The following is a 9,386-nucleotide window of genomic DNA, read 5'->3' as shown; positions in this document are numbered from 1 at the left end:
ATTGTGAATGGTGCTGCTGAACAAGTTCATGCTTGTTGAACAAGTATCTGTTTCAGTCCCTGTTTGTAATTCTTTGGGGTATAAACCTAGCAGTGGATCATTTGGTAATTCTGTGTTTAACTTTTTGAGGAACTGCCAAACTTCTTTCCACAGCAGCTGCACTATTTTACATTCCCACCAATAATAATAATGTACTAACCACATCCTTACCAACACTTGTTATTTTCTGGTTGGTTGTTTTGTTTTGTTTTGTTTTTAGTAATAGCCATCCTAGTTGGAATGAAGTGGTATCTCATTAAGGTTTTAATTTGCATTTGCCTAATGACTAATGATGTTTAGCATTTTTTTTCATGTGCTTATTAAAATTTGTGTATCTTCTTTGGAGAAATATCTTTTCAAGTCCTTTGTCTATTTTTTGTAATTGGGTTGCCTTTTTTGTTGAATAGTAGAAGTTCTTTATATATTCTGGATATTAAGCCCTTATTATATATGTTATTTGCAACTGTTTTCTGTTATCATGTAGGTTGTCTTTTCATTTTCTTGATAATCTCCTTTAAAGCTCAAGTTTTTAAATTTTTATAAAGTTCAATATATCTTTTTTTTTTATTTTGTTATGCATGTTTTTGGTGTCATATTTAAGAATCTATTGCCAAATCTAAAGCCATGAAGATTTCCCTCCATTTTTTCATTTGAGTGTTTTATGATTTTAGCTTTTATTTTGAAGCTATTGATCATTGAGTTAATTTTCATATATTGTGTGAAGTAGGGTTCTGTCTTTTTTTTTTTTTTGATGAGATTATTATCTCTCCACTGAATGGACTTGGCACCCTTGTTGAAAATCAGTTGGTCATAGATGTGTGGGTTTACTTCCGGACTCTCAGTTCTATTCCATTGAGCTATATGTTTTTCCTTATGCCAGTACCACACTCTTTTGATTATTGTAACTTTATAGTGAGTAAGTTTTTAAATTGGGAAGTGTAAGACCTCCAATTTTGTTCTTCTTTTTCAAGATTGTTTTGGTACTCCTTGACATTTTATATTAATTTTTTAAGTATCTGTCTCCTCACTCAAAAGTATGCTGTGTGAAGTCAGGGACATAATTTTATTCTTCCCTGTATCGTCAGCTCATAGCAGAGTGCCTGACATAGTAGTTGAGAAGGTGAATGACTCGCTAACTGAATATATATAGGCAAAGCATGAGAAATGCTGGAAACAAATCAGTGGCTGTGGCAATGAAAAGTGGGACAGGATCTCAAGAAGGCAGAAACCACAAGATGTGGTGCTAATTTGTACGTGAAGGTGGGTGAGAGGAAGATTTGTGCCTTTATATCCATTTAATTGTTGTTCCATTTAATGAGAGAAATAATATCAGATGGGGGAGCAGGTTTGGAGTCAGAATGAGTAGGTCAGTCCTGGATATTTTGAATTTGAGGTGCCAATACGATATCCAGTTTGAAATGTCTGGTAAGCAGATGGGAATATATGCCTAGAGCTCAGGACAGGGGTCTGAGAGAGAGAGAGATTTGAGAATTGAATGATTACAGGTGAGAGCTGAAGTCATGGGAGAAAGTGGGTTAATTTGGTAGGCATGTGAAGACTGAGAAAAGAAAATGCTATCAGTTACTCCAGAGTCTTGAGTTACTCCGAATCCCTGCTGCTTTGTGTGGCAACTCTCAGTAGATGACATGAAACTCGTCAGCCTAATTGTAGGGCAGGGAATATAGATTGGGCCGGAGTTAAGTCATGGTAATAGCAGGTGATATTGACCTTTACTATACCTCACTCCCTCTGTGTACCCAGAAAGTACTTACATTTGTGCCTCTACTCACTTGACAATATGACTGAGTGCTCTGCCCTGTTACATTGTGGTGTTACAACATAATGCTCATTCGTTAATAGTGGTATCGCCGCTTCATCATTGTTCATTTACTTCTTTAATCCCCCTAACATTAGCTTCAGATTCTGCCACTCTACAGAAACTGGTTTTTGAAGACCTTTAGTAATGCAGTCATAATAAATTTAAAGTGCTTTCACGGTCCCATTCTCTGTAACATTTCTGACATTGGATACCATTGGTTGCATGTCTTGTCAGGAAGCATGCTCATCACTGGTATAGTAATTGTGGATGCTCTTTTTCCTGCTCTGGTTCTATATTCTTCCCTGTGGGCTCTTTCCAGATTTTAGACTTTGACTTTCTGTTGTTCTGTTTTGTGCTTCCTTTATGGAATTTCTATAGAATCAAACATCCCACAGCTTTACAGTCCCCAAATCTGCAGCTCTGTCTCTGACTATTCTTCCTTGGGTACCTCAACCTTGTCAAATGAGCTTACATTTCAGTTTCCGTTGATGGTTTCAGCATTGTCGTTTGGATGTCATAGTCCATCAATGTAACCCCAATATATTTTGAAACTAACCTCCTCATTTTTGCCCAAATTGCTGGCTCCTTTTCTTGACTTGCCTATTTTCAACAAGAGGAAATCAATATGTGACACCACAGAATTACCTTTGGTTCTTTACTTACTCTCAATTATCCACCACTAAACTCCATAGATTTTTCTATTTTAATGTCTCTTTCATCTATCTCCTTTCTATTTCCATGGCTATCACTTTGGCCCAGGCCTTTAATACTTTATGCCTACTCAGGTAGTGGTTAGGAGCTACAGGCTTTGGAGCTCGGCCACCAATGTTTGAATTAAGGCTCTTTAATATGTGATCTTGAACAAGTCATGTAACCTCTGTCTCAGTTTTCTCATCTGTTAAATGAGGATAATACTGATATCTATCTCATAGAATTGTTGGAGAATTGATAAATTGAAAAATGTAAGACACTTAGAATAGTCTTGGCACATAAGCACTGTTATCAGCATTGGATCTAATTATTATTAGTGTGTGAATAACTTTCTAAGTGTTCTACCTGCCTTCCAGTTACCCCTCTTTATAGTCTCCCAGCGCATTACCACCATCTTCCTAAATTACTTCCATTATGCCACTCTCTTGATGAAAGGTCATAATGTTTGCCATTTCCTTTCATTTAAGGAAAACTGTTCTACTTGTCTTTCAAGATCTTCCATAACCTGGTACTGTCTTAAGTGGTCACCTTATTTCCCAGCATTCCTTAACACCATCTGCACTTTAGTCTCAAGTCCCAGCAAAATATAGCAGAGAAGCTTGTAAAAGTGGGAAAAAAAAAAAAAAATTCATGTCTAAATTTTTCACAGATCCAGTTTTGTGTCTGACAGAACTGGGTTCTAATCCCAGCTGTGCATAACCTGGAGCAAGTAACTGAATCCTTCCAAGCCTGGTTTAGGTTTACAGCTAGTCTCTTCATCTGTAAAAACTGGACAGTAATAGCTATTCAGAGTTGTTATGAATATGAAATGAAATGGTATATGTTAGCTGCTTCAAATCCTTATTGGAATGAGTCTGGGTATATATAAATACATTAATTAAATGAAGTATTATGAATGGAATGTAAAAAGAGGTTTGAAATGTGTGCAAACAAATGGAATGTGTGCAGAGTACCTGGAGGTTATACAAGATTCTGAAAAGTATGTGAAGAATTGACATAAATTAGGCTAGTTCATTCCCACCTCTTTGCCTTAGTTAAAACAGCTACTTGCTTCTGGATACTCCTCTGAGATCTTTCTGCCTTCCCGTCTTAAAAGTCCAACTGTGCTTTTGACATTTGGGATATCTTTTACAACTTGGATTTCTCTCTATTCCCTATAATATATACAGCATGAATTCTCTAGACTACTAATTTAGGATTTGTTATGAACTTCCCTGCATTGTTAGTTAATTTTTTTATGTTTGCATATTTAGTCTAATTAGCTAAACTATGTATGTTTCTTGAGCACAGAAACTGTCTTTTTATCCCCTTGTCATGTAAAATAGAACTTTTGCAAAAGCATGCGTCTAGGTTTATGTTTTTAATTTAATTTGCTGTAGAACAGAGGAAACTTTGCTGTCCTGATTTGTAATGATACATGGATGACTTGAACTCATTCATGGTCATCTCTTCTCGGTATAATTGTTGTGCTCAGGCCTGCTGGGGTCTCTTCAAGCCATATTGTAAATGCACCACCCGAGTCAACATCACCACTCCTCTGAGTAAGTCTGCTGTTGATCAACACAGAGTAAGTGAAATCTCGTTGCTGTATACACAAATTACAACTGCTGCCTTTTCAGTGGGAACATTTAGAGTGGGCTTAGAAGAAAATGAGATCCAGCAAGACTAAGTCTCACTAGAATAATGCATACAGCATTTTTAAAACAATCCATAGAAACTGGCTGCTCTTTCCTCATCTGGCAACTCTGATTTGGGTTTATATGGATTTTATTAGTTTGAAATGAAATGCACTCATGCAGCCTTAACTTGTCTCATTATTTATTTCAAAGTGAAGACTGCATAGATTTTGAAGTATTATAAGTAATCCTGTTATAATGTTTAGGTGGCCTGAGCTAACTCGGGTTTTCTCTCCAAACACATTACAAAAACAGCCCTTTCTTGAACAAAAGCTTATATGCTCACAATGCCCTAGGTCACACCTCTGCATTGTTCATTAGGGAGTACAAGGGACCATTCTTCACATGCCTTGGAGATTTATTCTGTAGTGAAGTTCAACAGTCGTTTCAAAGAGCCCAGAGCCATTGAAAGGACTTTGATCCACAGATGAAGGAACCTGAGCTGCAAGAGTCCTACACCTGCTTCATAGGCCTTGCTGCGCAGCTGATTAAAAACTAGATTCCTGATACCAATGCCTTGAGTTTACCTTAGCTTCATACACTGATCAGAAAGTTGGGGGCTTAGTGCTTTACCTACCAGTTGGATCCAGTTGGATAGGTAATAAGACTAGTATTGGTGGATAAATAACTCCATAAAAATAATATTCATATTAATACTAGTAAGAGTAATAGCATACTAATACTAGTAACAATTCTATTTATACTGCTCTCTTTTAAGTATTTTGTATATACTATGATTCTGTCCTCATAACAACCCTAAAAGATAGGTAGAAGAATGAGCTTCAGGTAAGTGACTGCTTCAAGATCACCTAGCAATGAAGTGTCAGTGACATTATTTGAGCCTAAGTCTAGCTAGCATCAAAGTTTTTTAGTCCCAATACTATATTGACTAATTGAGGATCTATTTCTTGAAATGATAAATATCTTGGTGGCTGAGTCTCTGACTCATTGAGGACAAATAGATCCATATGATTTTAAGCAGTTTGTTGACCATGAGGAAAGTATTTTAGTAATATCTAATAACAGTGGAGAATTTAGTCACATGATAGAATGAGTTTATAAATCTTTTGAAACTGATTAAAAAATGTTCTGACTTTGTACTGATTATTTTTCTGTATGTGTGTGCGTGCACATGTGTAAAGAGACTATTGACTGCGGTCGCGGTTACTGCTTCTAGGGGGAGAGGCGGCCGGTAGCTGAGCCCTCAGCTCTCGGGGCTGCTCAAGGGGTACCGGCGGCGGGGGCTCTTTCCCGGAGGCGAGGGCGAGGCGGAGGACGTGGCCGGGGTCCTCGGCGGGAGGCGTGCAAGGTATGGAGGGCGGCGATAGGGACAAGACACTCTTCATCCAGTAGGAGTATGCGCCAAAGAGATTTATTCAGGGGTGAATACAGGTTATATAGGCTGGTAAGAAGGGCAGGGCTGGAAAGCAGGTGAAGTAGCCTTAAATGGCAATATTGAAGGGATAGGGGCTAGGATTGGTTCTGAGAAAACGCCGGAACCGTTGCAGCGGGGCGGGGGTTGTTCTGGCCACGGGCATGCGCGCTGGCGGTGGCAGGAGTGGCCTTGGCACCAGGGAGTGAGTGGGTAAGATAAGGAAGTGGGGAAAGGGCAGTTGGGAGAAAGGCGGTTTCCTCCGGCAAGCCTCCCCTGCCAGTGGCATTTTGGGTGAGGAAAAGGGAGCTGCCTTGACCTCGCTCCCCAGGCTCGGGGGGGCTGCAGAGGGCACTCACGCCCGTACCTACTACCCTCCCCAGGGGGTGATCAGGTCCCCTGGCCCAGGCCTGGCAAGCCGAGGTACAAGCTCAGACACCCGCAATTCCCCTTTCTTTTCTAATTAGAGGAAGAGGCTTTACCGGAGAGGCCCACTACGGGTGAGGGAAGGGGGAGGTTAGGGAAGGGAAAAAGGGGTTGACGGTGGCTCAGCGAGGCTAGAGCTCAGTGTTGGTGTGGTGCCCGGGCGCTTGACAATGGCTTCGCTGCAGCGGGCTGGGCGAAGGTGAGGGGTTTAAAGTTCAGGGGTTCAGAGAAGCTGGAACTCGAGGTGAGAACGATGTTCAGGTGATTGAGAAGGGCCTCGCGGTTGGCGAGTCGACCGGTGGCGTTGAGGTCGCGGAGGGTTGGCTGTCATTTTGGAGTGGGGGGCGTCAGAGGTGGCGAGTCGCTGATACTGGATTTGCACGAACGAGGAAAAAATGGCATCTGTTTGTTTTCTTACAAGCTGGACAATTTTGCGGATGAGGCAGGGTCCTAAGATGAGAGCTAGAATAATTATTAATAAGGGGCCAAGAAAAGGAAGGATGTATGGGAGAATGGGAGTGAAAAAACTGGACCAATAACTGGTGGCTTCACGATCTCTTTTACGCTTTTCCAGTCCCTCTCGGACCCTTTTCAGGCTATCCTCGACGAGACCTGTGGAATTGGCATAAACACAGCACTCTTCTCCTAGGGCGGCGCAGAGGCCTCCTTCTTTGAGGAGGAGAAGGTCAAGACCTCGGCGGTTTTGGAGCACTACCTCAGAGAGGGAATTGACAGAATTTTTTAGATGGTGAATAGCGTTTTGTAAGTGATGAATGTCTTTGTCAACAGCCGCCCTGAGGTGAGATAGGGCGGAGCCTTGACTGGCTAGTGCAGCGATTCCGGTGCCAGTGCCGGCAAGACCTAGGAGGGAGGCAATTGTGAGGACGGTGATGGGCTCTCGCTTTTGCAGGAGGGCAGGAGCTGCAGTTGTTTCCAGGCGGAGGAAGAAGTCTTCTTCGCTGTGGTATAAGACCCTAGGGATAAGGACAATTAGGAGGCAAGTTTCTTTATATTCACTGATGACATTCGTGCTGAGACAGGGGGTAAGTCCTGTAGAGGAGCAGAGCCATTGGGAGGAGTTATGAGGAATGAGAAATTTTGCCGAGCTGCTGGGAGATGAGTAGCTGGCACAGGCAGTGAGGTCGGGAGAGTTACTGGAGCGAGGGCGGACGCACTTTCCTGTATAGGAGACTGAATGAAAGGTTAGGGGGACGGCAGAGGTATTCCAATTGCATTCCAAGGGGCTGTTTTCTGTGCTTTCTGAAAAGGAGAGATTGGAGGCAACGGGCTCGTATAGTGAGGAAGAGGTGGAGAGGCACAGCCAGCAGGATGAGGTAAAATTGGGGTTGGAGGAGTTTACTGAGGCAAAGGCGGCTTGGATGAGGCTGAGGAGGGGAGAGGAATAACGAGAAGGGGGCAGAGGAAGCTGGGGTGGTGGGGTTTGAGATGTAGTTGAAGTGCGTTTAGCCGGAGCTAAGGTGCGGCTGGAGGGCTGTGGAAAAAGAGGGTTAATGACCTTGTTGGGACTAATATTAAAGGGCTTTTTTATAATGGTATCTTTCTTTGGTTGGTTTATAGCCTCCTTTCTTATGAATATAAGGGTTCCCCGATCGAACCCCGATAGCCAAATTCGGAAGCCCCAAGTTTTACCCAAGAGCCAAGACGTATCGGCAGGGTTTTGTATGGTGAGCATTAGTCTTTTAGGACAAGGGTACCTGTTGAAATAGCGATAGCCTGAATTTTGGCAAGAATACGGGATTACTGCGAGGTTTAGAAATTTGTCAGGGACAGAAGGTTTCCAGCCAGTGGCTATTGTTTCACACCCCCAGTACGGGCAGTAGTAGTTTGTTGGGGATTTGCAGTATGATTTTCCAGGATTTGAAGCTGGACACATATAATAATCCTGAAGATTTAGGCTGCCTGGATAACTAGGAAGGTTTGGATTAGGAGGGACAAACAGATCAATGGCATAAAAGACGAAGGAGGGAGATCCTGCTGTGGTGTTGGAAAGAATTATTGTGGAGTCTTTCCAACGCGCAAGGGTCCACTTCCAAGGCTGGTGGGGATCGCCCTGGGTAGAAGAGGCAAGAACTAACATGACCATTAGAAGGGAGGTTATGCTTGGGTGAGGGTTGAGAGGGTGTATGACATGGTGTTTTGCCTGTTTATAGAGGCGTATAATTTTTCTAATTTCTCACCGCTGCTGCGCTCTGCTCGGACTAGGGTTTAGGCCCAGGTGTACTGTTGTCATCTGGTGCACCAGGCTGCGGAGACGACGGCGTTCCCGTCTCGTTGAACGCGTGGTTGCTGGTGGCGGGCCGGATTGCCCTTCCTGGGATCCATATTGGTTGTGCTGCATCATCTGGGAAAACACAAGCAAACCCGCGCCCCTGGGCGAGAAGTGGGGAGGGACCTTTCCAGGTATTATTCTCCGGGTCCTTCCAGTAAACCATCGGGGCCTGGGTGGGCCTATACAAGGGCCCCCAATGTTTATGTAGGGGCGAAAGCCCTTCCTTATTGAATGTGAGTAGATTAAGGTGAATAAGGGCTGCTATAACAAGGTCCCCTGGAGTTGCCTGGGGGAGCATTGCCCTTTCTTTCTCAATTTGTATTTTTAAGCGGCGATGGATTGCTTCTACAATGGCTTGCCCCTGTGGATTATAGGGGATGCCGAAATGATGGGTGATGTTATATAACTGAAGAAAAGCCGCAAAAGAGGCACTGCGATAGGCAGGCCCATTGTCTGTTTTTAGGTCCCAAGGGACTCCCATGAAGAGAATTCCTTGTCTCAGGGCTTTGATACAATGTTTGGCCGTTTCCCCGACGAGGGGGACTGCATAACACATAGCTGAAAAGGTGTCAATTATTACATGTACATACTTGAGGCGCCCAAAGGACGGAACATGAGTTACATCCATTTGCCATCTAGAATTTGGTTTTAAGCCTCGTGGGTTGACTCCTTGAGGTTGTAAGGGGCCAAGTGGCGCAAAGGGTGCACAAGTTGCACAATTGCGGACAAGATGTTTACAGGTATCTAGGGGGAGGTCACATAAATGATGTAACGACGTAGCCGAAAAGTGAAACCTGGAATGCAATAACTTGGCCTGGTTAACAGCGTCCCCCGGAGGGGCCGCTGTGTTAGTTAGCATAGTTTGGGTATTCTGAGCTGAGACCGCTTGGTCTACTATACTGTTGCCATTAGCCAAGGGCCCCGGAAGGCCTGAGTGACTACGAATGTGGCTAATGAACCAAGGATCCTGTCGATGCTCCAGGATGCTTCTGAGGTCAGAAAGTGCTTTATCAATGGCCGAGTCTCCCGGGAAAAAGGTGGAAAACGCGAGGA

This window comes from Choloepus didactylus, chromosome 7, assembly GCF_015220235.1.
Source record: "Choloepus didactylus isolate mChoDid1 chromosome 7, mChoDid1.pri, whole genome shotgun sequence".
Classification (NCBI taxonomy): domain Eukaryota; kingdom Metazoa; phylum Chordata; class Mammalia; order Pilosa; family Megalonychidae; genus Choloepus; species Choloepus didactylus.
The sequence above is the reverse complement of the archived record's forward strand: the minus strand, read 5'-3'. Positions refer to the sequence as shown.